The following is a 14,879-nucleotide window of genomic DNA, read 5'->3' as shown; positions in this document are numbered from 1 at the left end:
GTCAATGGGACTAGGCAGAATAATAGTTTGGCATAGCCAAGGTGGGCCAAAGGGTCTGCTCTGTACTGTAGTGCTTTATGACCCAATCCCAACAATGTGCCAGTAGGTAGGTTAAATTAAGTTGCCCCTAGTGCAGTTGAGTGGCAGATCCAGACTGAGTTGTTAGAAATGAGTGCAGAATAAAATGGGAATGATGCAAGATTAGCTTAAGTGGGTGCCTGGTGGTCAGTAGAAACCCAGTGAGCTGACGGGCCTGTTTCATGCTAAATGACTCTGACAGTGATAAATCAAATGGGCATGGAGGGGCAAATCGACTAAGTGGACACATGCTCAATGAAATTTAAGCTAGAAAGGTGAGGTGACCACCACTAATAGGGAGATGTTGTTCAACAACATATGCTAAATAATAAATTTCAAAAGAAGTGCAAGGAAAGGACCTTAGGATACTTCTTCAAAAATTTATGAAGCACTTTAAAAATGCAAATTGGATCCAGATTTTATAAACTGAATCATATATTATAAAACCCAGAAAATTTTACTATGTATTTCAAAGTTCAAAGTAAATGTATTATTAAAGTACATATACGTCACCATATACAACCCTGAGATTCATTTTCTTACAGGCATACTCAATAAATCCAAGAAACACAACAGAATAAATGAAAGATTACAACCAACAGGATGGACAGACAACCTATGCACAAGACAACAAACTGCAAATACAAAAGAGGGGAAAATAAATAAACAATAAATATTGAGATTATGAGATGAAGAGTCCTTGAAAGTGAGTCAATAGGTTGTGGAAATAGTTCAGTGATGCAGCAAATGAAGTTGAGTAAAGTTGTTTCAAGACCCTGATGGTTGAGGGGTAACAACTGTTCCTGAACCTGGTGGTGTGGGTCTTTCTGTATCTGCTTCCTATTGGCAGCAGCAAGAAGACAGCATGACTAGGGTGTGGGGTTCCTTGACGATGGATGCTGCTTTCAGATGTGATCAATAGTGGTGTGAGCTTTACCCAGGATGGCCTGGGCCGAATCCACTACATTTTGTAGGATTTTACATTCAAGGACATTGGTGTTTCCATACCAGGCTGAGATGCAACCAGGCAATATACTCTTCACAACATATCTATTAAGTTTTACCTGAATCTTTGCAAATTTCTAATGATGTACAAACATAGAAGCTCTGCTATGCTTTCTTAGTAATTGCACTTACGTGATGAGCCCAGAACAGATCCTCTGAAATAATAACACCAAGGAACTTACAGTTGCTGAATGTCTCCTTCTCGGATTATCTGACGAGGACTGGCTCATGAACCTCCAATTTCCTTCTACTGCAGTCTTGCTGACATCGAGAGGTTATTGTTGTGGAACCATTCAGGCAGATTTCAATCTCTCTCCTGTATGCTGATTCATCACCATCTCTGATTCGGTCAATGACAGTGGTGTCATCAGTAAATGTATATATGACATTGGAGCTGTGTGTAGCATCATAGTCATAAGTGTAAAGCAAATATAGCAAGTGGCTAAGCACACTGCCTTGTGATGCACCTATGTTGATCAAGATTGTGGAGACTTCATTGACAATCCAAACTGAGTGGGATCTGCAGGTGAGGAAATGAAGGATACAAATGCACAAGGAAGTATTGAGGCCAAGGTCTTGAAGACTATTGATTAGTTTTAATGGGATGATAGTATTGAATGCTAATCTCTATTCAATAAAGAACATCCTGATGTATGCACCTTTGCTATTTATATGATCCAGGATTGAGTGAAAAACTAAAGAAATGGCTTTTGCTGTGGACTTGTTGTGTCAGTACACAAAATGGAGTGGATTCAAGTCACTGTCAGGCAGGAGTTGCTAAGTTTCATCACCAATCTCTCAAAGCACTTTATCATAGTGAATGTAAATGCTACTTGATGGAAGTTACTGAGGCAGGTTACCACAATGTTCCAAGGCACCAGTATAATTGAAGCTTGCTTGAAGCTGGTGGGGACCCACGACTAACGAAGCTTGCAGTTAAAGCTTTCAGTGAACATTCCAGCCAGATGGTCAGCATAGGTATTTAGGTACTCAGTCAGGTGCCCCATCTGAGCCAGATGCTGTATGGGTTTACTCTCCTGAAGGATGCTCTCACATTGGCCTCCGAGACTGAAATCACAGGATCATCAGGGGCTGTGGGTTTTCATGAAGGTTCCTCCATGTTTTGAGTCAAAGCTTGCATAAAAGGCATTGAGCTCATCTGGGAGCGAAGCCTTGTTGTCATGAATGTTGCTTGGCTTTGCTTTGTAAGCCCTGCCATAGCTGTTGGGCATCATCCAGTGATTCAAGTTTGATCCAGAATTGCCACTTTGCATGTGAGATGGATTTCTGGAGATCATACCTGAACCTCTAATGTCTTGCTTTGTTGCCAGATCTGAGTGCCACTGATCTGTCCCTCAGTAAATTGCCATTGTCATGGTTCATCCAGGACTTCCGGATGAGGAAGACTAAATGATTTTGTGGGGACACACTCATCTATGGCTATTGTTATAAAGTCCGTGACAACAGTGGTGTATTCATTCAGATCCTTTGATGAAGTCCACCAACTTGAAGCAATCCCTTAGCCACTCTGCCTTTCGTAACCAACTCCTCATAGTCCTTATCTCTGGAGCCTTGCTGTGTGCAGGTAGGAGAAGGACAGCCAAGTGATCAGGTTTCCTGAAATTCGGTCCAGGTATGGAATAGTAGACATTTATTATCATAGTATAGCGGTGGTCAATTGTGTTGGGACCCCTAGTGCTGCAGGTTATATACTGATGATAGTTGGGCAGAGATATCTTCAACCAAGCCTGACTGAAGTCCCTGACAGTGATTTGAAATCCATTGGCGTGGGCCATGTCTTGTTTGGTGATGGCAACATTCCAACACCTTCAGTGTCTGATTAATGTCAGCTTTTGGTGTATGTAAACTGCGGTCAAGATCACGAAGGAGAACTCTGTTGGCAAGCAGAATAGTTGGCACATTATTGCTAGGCCTTCTAGGTTGGGGGAACAAGAGTGTGACTGGACTGCCATGTCCGAATACCACGAGTTTATCATGAAGCACAGACCACCTCCACACCCCACGCCCCACCATGTTTTGCCTTCTACAAATCAGCAGTGCGGCCCATCCTGTGTATCAATATATTTGCCGTGTCCGGAGTGAGCCATGTGACTATGAAACATAGAATGGAGCAATTCTTCATTTCTTTCTGATACAGCAATCTTGCCCTTAGGTCCTCAATCATAATCTCTAACGACTGTACATTTGCTAATATGATGTTGGGTAGCAGAACTTTCATTGCTTGGTGTTTCAGTCTGGCTTGGAATCCTCCCCTCCTCCCTCTCTTCCAGCCACGGCAACATACCTCCATTCAGTTAAAGGTGTATTACCTGCATGCTTGAAAGTTAAATCCACTGAGTTCTCCAGAAAATAGTGGAGTCACTAGTTCATTAAGACGGTTCAAAAGTACGTTGCTTAAAGGGAAATTACAGGCTGGAGATTATAGTGAGAGTAATTTAGAAGAGCTATATTTAGAGGTTTTGTAAGCAGAGCACTACACGTTGCTGTGGTTTACTGGTGACATCTTGGTACTAGTTACACTACTCCTTAATTTTATACCACTACATTGTACATCTAGGGTTATTTTTAACTTTCTATGTACCAATCAAATTTTGCCTTTTTCTTCCACTCTGAAAATTGACAAACTTTCATTTAACACTGCCATTTTTTATTGACTCTACAACAACATATATAAAATACATTTAAAAATTTACCAGCATCTAATAACGTTCCTTATAACCCAACATTGGATGGATGGAAAGGCGGGTGACACAGTGGAGTAGCTAGTAACCCAGTGACTCATGTTTGCATAGAGTTTGCACGTTTTCCCTGAGGCCATATGGATTTCCTCTAGTTCAATCTCACATTCCAAGTATGTGCAGTTTTGTAGATTAATTGGCCACTATAAATTGTCTGTAATGTGCAATTGAGTGCTAGAGTGGGAGAGAGAGAGAGTGAGCGGGGGGGAGAGAGAGAGAAAGTGAGAGACTCTGTGTGTGTGTGCGCGTGCGCATACTGGAGCTCAAGAGAATGATGGGAAAATAAAAAATTTTAGTTCCATGGGTGATTGATGGCCAGTGGGCCTGCTTCCATGCTGTAGCTCTCTACGACTCTGTGGTTAGCAGTTGGGAGGTGAACAAAAGGAAATACTTGGCCAGAGAGGCTGCAGCAAGAAACAGTTAGCAAGAGACAATCCAGTAGTTTTATAATCAATTTTATAGACAAAATCCAACCATAAAGAATAAATTTTGTTGGTGACAAGTAGAATGTAAAAGGACTACATGATGTTAAGTAAAATCAGTTAAACATCTGAACTAGTCATAATCATTATCATCATTGTGAGTGGATCTTGCAATGCACAAATGTATGACATACTTCACCGTATCAGCTATAACATCTCAGAAAAAGACTGGATGAAGTGCCTGAGGGTGAAAATTCACAATAAAATGCAAAGTTTTTTTGGGAAAGAAATCTCTTTGCCTACCATTTTGCTTTGTTAGAAAGAGGACTCCCCTCAGATTTCCTTTACTGAATTCACTCAGTAAGTGTCAATTATTGTATGTGCTACCCCCTGGTTCTGCTGCTCCAAACTTGCCTCTAACAGGTTAGATACATGTCACCACGGCACAGCTGGTAGAACTGCTGCCTCAGAGCTTCAGCATGTTTGGTTCAATACCCACCTCAGTTCCTGTCTATCCTCCTTATTGTGCATGTGAATCCCCGGGATGTTCTGCTTTTCTCCCACATCCAAAAATATGTGGGTTCGAGCTTCAAAGTAAGTTTATTATCAAAGTACATACATGCCACTACATACTACCCTGAGATCCAATTTTTTGCAAACATTTACAGTAGAACAAAGAAAAAAGAATCAATGAAAAATGATATACCAAGACTGACAAGCAACTAATGTGCAAAAGAAGACAAGCTGTGCAAAAACAATAAATGAATAATTAAGTTTATCCAAGAATGTAAGATGCAGGGTCCTTGAAAGTGGGTCCATAGGTAGTGTTCTGTAATCAGTTCAGTGTTGAGGTGAATGAAGTTATTCACGCTGGTTCAGGAGCCTGATGGTTGAGGTTGGGAAGTCAATTGGCTATAGTAAATTGATCCTAGTGTTTATTTGACTGGTGGAATCTGGAGCAGAGAGTTAACAGGAATTTGACTGAGTAAAATGTACATGTGTAAAGTGGGTGTTTAATGGTCAGCGTGGACTCAGTGGGCATGCAGACTAGAGTTGTGGAGAGTAAATTTTACAAAGTGTTTAAGATAGAATTAGATAATTTTTTGAAAGATTGGTGGTCTTGCAGGTCTAAGGAATGAGCAGAAAGGAGGAGCTGATAGCTGGGATAGAGCAGCCAGGATTATGCTGAATGCTGGGACAGTCTGAGGGGTCAAGTGGCCTGCTCCTATTTTCTTGTGTTATGAAGTTTATTTTACAAATAAATACATTAAACCAGCTGTAGAACAGTACCACTCATCCAGTTAGCCATATTTTTGTCTCTTTTCTCAATATGATAAAATGCCATTTGATCACTATTGCACCCCACTAACCTCACATTCCAGTACTTGAACTGCAATTTAAGTTATGTAAAATTTGCAAAATTTCAAATGGATGCAAAGTTTTGAAAGCAGTGGAATTTCTCAATTTTAAATTTATTTACATAAGACCATAAGAACCATAATGGCAGACTAAGCCATTTAGTCTGCCTCTCCCCATAACCTTGGACATCCTTACTAATCAAGAACTTTTCAATCTCCGCTTTAAGTATACCCTATGACTTGTCCTCCATGGCTGTCCATGGCAGTGAATTCCACAGATTTACTACACTCTGGCTAAAGAAATTCCTCCTTATCTGTTTTTCTTCCCCTGGCAGCCCAGTCGAATTGAGAGTGAAAGAGGAGGCTACTCACAGGCCCATGAGTAAAATTCTATAATGGAGTGTTTGCTGGTTTTGCCAATTTTTGACAGCTTAAACAAATCAAGATTCTTAGAATGGGCAAATAAAAATAAGGCAGAGATAAGCTCTGTTGGAGTGGGGAGGCCTTGGCTCATTAGGCTTGGGTGAGGTAAAGTACCTGGCAAGTTTCTTCTTCGTTCTTCCTCTTAGTACATAGTTAGTGCAATGAAGATAGCACCGGGAATTCAGCAATACCTCCAGCCTCTTGGATAACCACATCTACAGTGGATGCACCAGGCTGCAACACCTCAGAGAAAGTGTTAAGGGACTGGAGTTGCAGCTTGATGACCTTTGGCTGATAAGGGAAACTGGTGATGAAAGAGAAGAGCTACAGGGAGGTAACTGGGTGGCTGTCAGGAGAGAGAAAGGAAATGGGCAGCCAAAGCAGAGTACCCCTGTGGCCGTTCCCTTCAATAATAAGCATACCCCTTTGGATACAGTTTGGGGGGGTTGGGGGGGGGGAACAAACTACCAGGCAGAAGCCACAGTGACCAGGTCTCTGGCACTGAATTGCTCAGAAGGGTAGTGGGGAGAAGAGGTATGCAGTAATGATAGATGATCCCATAGTTAGAGGAGAAGACACGACATTCTGTGGACGTGAGAGAGACAACAGCATGGTATCTTGCCTCCCAGGTGCCAGGGTCAGAGACTTCATGGATCAGGTCCACAGCATCCTAAAGGTGGGAGGCTGAGCAGCCAGAAGTCTTGGAACATATTGGCACTAATGATATAGGTAGGAAAAAGGAGGAGAACCTGAAGAGTGGATTTCTGGAGCTAGGTAGAAAGCTGAAAAGCGTAGCAATCTCTGGATTGCTGCCTATGCCATGCCAATGAGGATAAGAACACAATGATTTGGCAGATTAATGTATGACTGAGGATCTACATGGGGCAGAGTTTCAGATTTTGGGACCAATGGGATTTCTTCTGGAGAAGGCATGACCTGTACAAAAGGGAAGGGTTACACCTGAATCCAAGGGGGACCAATATCATTGCTAGTAGGCTTGCTAGAACTGTTGGGGAGGGTTAAAACTGATTTGATAAGAGTATGAGAAACTGAGTGATCGGGCTGATAATGGGGCAGTTGGTATACAAATGAAGGCAGTGTGTAGTGAGATTGTCAGGAAGGACAGGCAGATGATAGGGCAAAATTGCACCCTGTGAAATGAGTTGCAGTGCAACAGGGGACAAAATCATAAAGGGTGATGAATAGGGGACTGAAAGGGGTTATATCTGAATGCATGCACTATATGAAATAAGATAGATGATCTTGTAGTGCAGTTAGAGATTAGGAGGTACGCCATTGTAGGCATCACTGAGTCGTGGCTGAAAGAAGATTATAGCTGGGAGCTGAGCATCCAAAGACAGACATTGCATCAAAAGTATAAGCAGGGAGGCAGAGGAAGTGGAGTGGGTCTGTTCATTAAAAAGAAAGAGCATCAGGGTGCGGAGGTGCTATTGGGAAGCTGAAAGATCTGAAGGTAGATTTGTCACCAGGATCAGATGGACTACACCTCAGGGTTCTGAAAGAGATAGCTGAAGAGATTGTGGAGGCTTTAGTGATGATCTTTCAAAAATCACTAGATTCTGGATATGGCTCTGGAGGACTGGAAAATTGCAAATGTCACTCCACTCTTCAAGAAGTGAGGGAGGCAGAAGAAAGGTATTTGTAGGCCAGTTAGCCTGACCTCAGTGGTTGGGAAGATGTTGGAATCGACTGTTAAGGATGAGGTTTCAGGGTACTTGGAAGCACATGATTAAGTAGGCCGAAGTTAGTATGGTTTCCTTAAGGGAAAATCTTGCCTGACAAATCTGTTGATATTCTTTAAGGAAATAGCAAGCAGGATAGACAACGGAGAATCGGTGGATGTTGTGTACTTGTATTTTCAAAAAGCATATGACAAGGTGCCACACGAGGCTAGCAAGACAAGAGCCCATGGTACTCCAGGGAAAATACTGGCCCAGACTGAGCATTAGCTGTTTGTCAGGAAGCAAAGATTGGGAATAAAGGGAGCCTTTTCTGATTGGTTACCTGTGACTAGCAGCGTTTTGCAGGGGTCAGTGTTGGGACCACTTCTTTATACAATGTTTGTCAATGATTTGGATGATGGAATTGATAGCTTTGTAGCCAAGGTACGAAGATAGGTGGAGAGGCAAATACTGTTGAAGAAGCAGAGAGGCTGCAGATGAACGTAGACCAATCAGGAGAATGGCAAAGGAGTGGCAGATGGAACACAGTGTCAGGAAGTGCATGGTCATGCACTTTGGTAGATGGAATAAAAGCCTAGATTGTTTTCTAAATGGGGAGGAAATTCAAAAATCTGAGGGGCAAAGGGACTTGGGAGTCCTCGTGCAGACACCCTAAAGATTAACTTGTAGGTTGTGTCGGTGGTGAGGAAGGCAAATGCAGTGTTAGCATTCATTTCGAGGGGACTAGAATATAAAAGCAAGGATGTAATGCAGAGGCTTTATATGGCACTGGTGAGGCCTCACTTGAGTACAGTATTGTGAGAAGCTTTGGCCCCCTTATCTCAGGACGTGCTTACATTGGACAGAGTTCAAAGGAGGCTCAAGAAAATGATTTCATGATGGAAATGCTTATCATACGAGGAGTGTTTGATGGCTCCAGGCCTGAACCTGTATTCACTAGAATTTAGAAGAATAAGGGATGGGTAGGCAGGGGTGGGATCACATTGAAATCTATTGACTGTTGAAAGGCCTAGAAAGAGTTGATGTGGAGAGGATGTTTCCCATATTGATGGGGTCTAACCTCAGAACAGAGGGGCATCTATTTAGAATGATAATTAGGACGAATTTCTTTAGTCAGGGAGTACTAAATCCGTGTAATTCGCTGCCACAGATGGCTGTGGAGGCCAGGTCATTGAGTGTATTTAAAGCAGAGGCTGATAGATTATTGATAAATCCAGGCATGAAAGGTTACAGGCAGAAGAACGGGAAATGGATCAGCCACAATCAAATGGCGTAGCAGACTCCATGGGCCCAATGGCCTAATGCTGCTCCAATGTCTTATAGTCTTAAGGGACATCCTTGTATTTACCAACATGATCAGACAATGCTGGCAGGATTCAGATAATAGTAATGAAAACCTCTAGTAACTTGGAAAATGCCTTTTCTGTTCTTCTTCAAGCCTCCTGTTTCTGAGTTCTTGACTACTTCATAACTTCAGTGTCATTGTGGCCGAAGCACTGTTGGAATTCTCTTTTTTTAAATTTTCCACTGTTCCAACTGCAGCAAGGAATGCCTTCACCCCCACCCCTGCAACCACCAGTGAGATTTCACACATGCCCTCTTATACTATTTATACAGTATTTCAGGAAGTGTAGCAACATACTCCAAACAAGTTATTTTTGTTGACCCCAAATCAACTGCTCAAAGGCTGGTGGAAAGCTGGTATTTCTCTGATGTCATCACATCCCATTTCTCTGATGACATGCCAATGCACCTCTTTCAATTCCTCTGGTGAATTAGATTGGGAACTACGTAGTGTTCGTTATTTTAAGCATGACAGCATGTGAAATGATGTCTGTGCTTCTGCAGTTTCCTCCTGTGAAAGTGCACACAGCTAAAAGTGCAAGTTCCCTGGAGTGCCGATGCTCTTGCAGGCAAGTGGAGCAGTGAGCTGGGGAGAACCTCTCTGGAGTTTGAAAATAAGATATTTTTCAAGCTATTGAGTGAGAGTAAACAATAAAAGACTTCTTCCCACCTCTACAGACGGCAAACAGAAAACAAACTTCTCAGAGTGAAAACACAAAGATTGTGCAGATGTTGGAAATACAGTAATACGCACAAAATGCTGGAGAAGCTCAGCATTCCTCTCTATGGAGAGGAATAAAGAGTTGATATTTCAGGCGAAGACCCTTTACCAAGACAGGAAAGGAAAGGGGAAGAAGCCAGAAGCTAAACAAAAAACAAAACCATGTCTGTGCCTAGTTAGCTGATATTCCCAGATATTAATGCAGCCTCATAGTAAAGGAAGATGATCAAATTGGCTAGCCCTGATACTATTGTGGTGGATGGTGAAACAGTCACACAACCCTGTATCTCAGGAACAACAGCCACTTTGGTGAGATAGTCAAAGCACTCCAAGAGAGAAAAGGAGAAAAAGACCTGGAGGACAGGGAAGCAAGTATACAGTTCTTCTTTGAACTTCAAAAATTCAATTTCTATTGATTTGTCAGAATTATGTAATTTTTTTGTTTGGATAGAATGCAATTTGGTTACCACCAGGAGAGTTACTGCCCTGGCATGTACTAATCCTGAGTAGGAAGTGACTGATGTGAGCAGCTCTGTAGATATATTAGGTAAAAATAAAACTTCCCACAGAACTTTGGCTGATGAACATAGTTAGAAGGTTACAGTACAAATTCAACTTGAAGGATTTAGAGCAAAAATTGGCTTCAGCTACCCCATCGTTCACTAAAAGGCACTTCAGAGAGGCAATGGCAATTCCCCTGGTAACAAAAGTATGCAATGTCACGGACTGGATTTCTCCTGATAATCAGGACATTTACCAGAGGCTTTTATTAGTGAGTAAGCTGTTGGAAAGTGCTATTAGTTGTCACATCGAAATCAAATTTCCCTTTAAAACAGAGTAACAAAAATTCCTCACGTACCTTCTAAATGCACAATAGTTGGTGCCTTACAATAGAGAGAAATACATTTTTAGAATGCTTTTTTGTACAAGATAAATCTACTGTTCAAGAAAGATGTTATATAAAATTATTAATTCCATGAAAAATTAGCACTAAATAATAATTAAATATGCTGAAAATTAGCCTTTGATTGTTGATTTTATTAGTTTGAGCATACTTTGGTTTGTTTCACAGAATTTGAAATAACACTCCTAAACATACCCTAATGTGAACCTTTAACTCACAAGAAGTCCCAGTTCATCTGATCCATCCAGAGCATCCAGCTGATTAACACATCCTTCAATGGAATTTTCAGCAACCCCAAATCACACTTCACAGTAAATCAAAATTAATTGCTTGCTTTCTTTTAAAATCTAAGTTTCCACTTCTCAGAGTGAGTAAAGTTGCACTAAAATGAAAGGTACAGAATGTCAATGACCCATTACAAATCTTAGCATTTTAAGGCACTTAACTTCTTTTGTAACAACCAAAGTTTGTTATTTATTTCCTATAGATTACAGGAAGCTGCTTGCAGTTACTGATAGAAATATTTTGCCATGTAAAACAGATTTCTACTGCCAAAGTGCCAGTTTTTGGCCATGAAGGAATGTTATTTTAAGTATCTCAGAGAGCTTCCCCCCACTGCCGCCTCCTACTTTACAGAGTACATAGCAGCAACAGAAAACATCTACAAAATGTGGCTTCTAAACCTACAATCTTCATCAGCTGGTAGAACAGACATTCACACGTCACATATTATTCTGACCATACAGTATACAAGCATCCTTCATGGTCAAAACTGACAACTGCCATTGAAGTCTTGGTATTAATGTAAATTTGACATTAGTTAATTAAACAAATTGTAACTGAGACCAAAATGCAGGCTGTTGGTGGGAAGGGCAACCAAAGCTACAATGCAACCATGACCTTTCAGACCCACTGATGCATGTTGATATTTAATAGCAAATCATGCACTGCCCATTGCATTTCTAAATCCCATGGCCCTGTTGCAGAGATGTATGCACCACAATAAATCCATTTATATTGGTTACTTTAAAAAAAAGACAAATTAAATGGAAGATTCTGTTAAATTCTGCTAAACATTCCAACTGTGACCTTCAAGAATCTCCTGCAGTGCTTCTCAAATTCTAACCACCTTGCCAGAAAATTATCATCATTGAATCCCACATCCTCAGTATCACCACTGAGACATAAATATTTGCCTACATTATAAACTTGGAGTTCCGTATTGAGTGACTAATCTAGATTCCCCAAGCCTTTCCATATCAAGAGAGGGGTAGATTTTATGCATTTATGATGGCCCTAGTTGTCTGAATCCAGGATGAACTCCACTTGATTGGCATTCCATCCTAAAACCTGTTCCCTTCACCATTAGTGTCTCAGAACACTTCACACCCCCCCCCCCACCTTTACAGAGTACATGACAGCAACAGAATCATCTACAGCAGAGCCTTCTAACCCCATAGTCTTTACTAGCTAATTGAATGGACATTCACACCTTACAAATTATGTTGAACATATACTAGCATTCCTTTATGGCAAAATCATGGAACCCTGTTTAATATTACAGTACTGATGGATGTCAGCAGTTCAAGACACAGTATCTGCACCTTCTGAAGCCCAGCTGTAGACAGACACCACATCACAAGAACTAGTGTAAGAAGCAACACTTGTTAACAATAGAAAAATATTATACCATGTAAAATAGAATGCATTTTATTGAGATTTTGATGAACTCCAATTTAAGAGCACAAACACAAATTGATATTTAGGCAAGCATGAGTTTGTACACAAATCGGTTTCAGACATGCTGTCAGCATGGCTCCAAGTATGCCTGCTGTTGAGGCTGAAGATAACATTTTACAGCTGACTCAAAATAAACAGACTTTACAACCAGTTAACATCTCTTTTCTTGTTTTCTTGATAATTACTTCTTGATAATTTCTTGAGTCTTACTTCAGTGGTTGGTAATTTGATGGAGAAGATCCTGAGAGGCAGGATTTGTGAACATTTGGAGAGGCATAATACAGTATGATTAGCATTGCTTGTCAAAGGCAGGTCGTACCTTACGAGCCTGATTGAGTTTTATTGAGGATGTGACTAAACACATTGATGAAGGTAGAGCAGTAGATGTGGTGTATATGGACTTCAGCAAAGCATTTGATAAGGTATCCCATGCAAGGCTTATTGAGAAAGTAAGGAGGCATGGGATCCAAGGGGACATTACTTCATGGATCCAGAACTGGCATGCCCACAGAAGGCAAAGAGTGGGTGTAGGCAGGTCATATTCTGCATGGAGGTCGGTCACCAGTGGTGTGCCTCAGGGATCTGTTCTCTTCATGATTTTTTTTTTGTAATTTATTTTTTTATTGAAGTTCATCAAACAAACATTTCCATAAGATGTATTTCAGACATTGTACATATACATCATATAATCATATTGTTACAGATTCAGCAACAATAAATATATGAGTGAGGCAGGGTTTTGATAACAAACAAAACGTTTATTAAACACTGAAAAACAAACCCCCAAAAGTAAACAAATCACTACTAACGTAACCGGAAATCAGCTGCTGTGCGGCAGCTTAAACAGTTCTTAAAGCAATGAAGCTTAAACAGTTCTTAAAGCGATGTTGCAAAAACAGTTCTTCAAAGTAGTATTGCAAAAGTTCAAAATGCTTACAGTCCATTTAAGGGAGAGACTTTTTAAGACGATTTAAATTCTCCTTCACGTCGTGTTGTTGCAGTTCCCAGTCGAACTATACTTTTCCCACGGAGAATTTACGAAGATGGAAAATGGAACGGCTTAAAGGCACTGACCTTTCCTTAACAAAACTGTACTCAATCCTTTCTGCTATTTCACAGGGATTAACACGAGCACAGTCAACGAATTCCTTCCGAATGAGGATCAAACAAGGTCGAAACTGTTTCACCGTCGAAATCGACTTTCCTCAATCTTTTAACTCCCGAACTCCGATCTTCACTCTCCACTGATTCTCAACTAGCAGTATTATAAAGAAACTGCTGGCAATGACCTTTTAAACTTTAGGCATTAAATAAAACTCCATCTTTCAACTAAACTGCGTCATAACACTAAATCACGCAGTGGTATGAAGTCAACATGGCAAATCCAGCCACGAACTGCCCCTCCTCACAGGGAGGGGCCCTCCTTTTATACCCTGTTAAAAAAAAACTGTCACATGACCTCTACTGGCGGGAAAATGACGTCACTCCACCATCACAAGACCATTACCTCAAGTCCAGTATAGCTTCAACACCTGTCACATGACAAGTACACCACTGTCACGTGACACGGGTACGTAACAATATATATCACAAATCTCCACAAAGTATTTATCTGAGGTATACACTTATAGAAAAGAGTGGAAAGAAAAAACAAGCAGAAGGAAAGAACTATGTACAAGTAGGGAGTGATCTTTTTTTTAACAGCAGATTCATTGATTTGTGAGAATAAAATCAGGCCTATGAGGCATTATGTAGTTAAACCATTTTTCCCAGTATGAATCAAATTGTTCCAGCTTATGATTAACAGATGCTATTATCTTCTCCATTTTGTAAATGTCCATTGTAATTTCCATCTATGGATTGATTTTTATAAATGATCTGGATGAAGAAGTGGAGGGATGGGTTAGTAAATTTGCTGATGACACAAAAGTTGGATAGTGTGGAGGGCTAGCAGAGGTTACAGCGGGACATTGACAGGATGCAAAACTGGGTTGAGAAGTGGCAGATGGAATTCAACCCAGATAAGTATGAGGTGGTTCATTTGGTAGGTCAAATATGATGGCAGAATATAGTATTAATGCTAAGACACTTGGCAGCGTGGAGGAACAGAGGGATCTTGGGGTCCGAACCCATAGGACACTCAAAGCTGCTGTGCAGGTTGACTCTGTGGTTATGAAAGTATACAGTGCACTGGCCTTCATCAATCGTGGGATTGAGTTTTGGAGCCAAGAGGTAATGTTGCAGCTATATAGGACCCTGGTCAGTCCCACTTGGAGTACAGATGGCCTTCCTTATCCACAGATTCCGCATGCACAGATTCAACCAACCACGGATCGGGAAAACCCGTAAGTTCTCCAGCACTCGTTTGAGCATGTACAGACTATTTTTTCTTGTCATTATATCCTAAACAATACAGTATAAC

The sequence above is a fragment of the Hemitrygon akajei genome, chromosome 9, assembly GCF_048418815.1.
Source record: "Hemitrygon akajei chromosome 9, sHemAka1.3, whole genome shotgun sequence".
NCBI lineage: Eukaryota > Metazoa > Chordata > Chondrichthyes > Myliobatiformes > Dasyatidae > Hemitrygon > Hemitrygon akajei.
Note: the sequence above shows the minus strand (reverse complement) of the source record.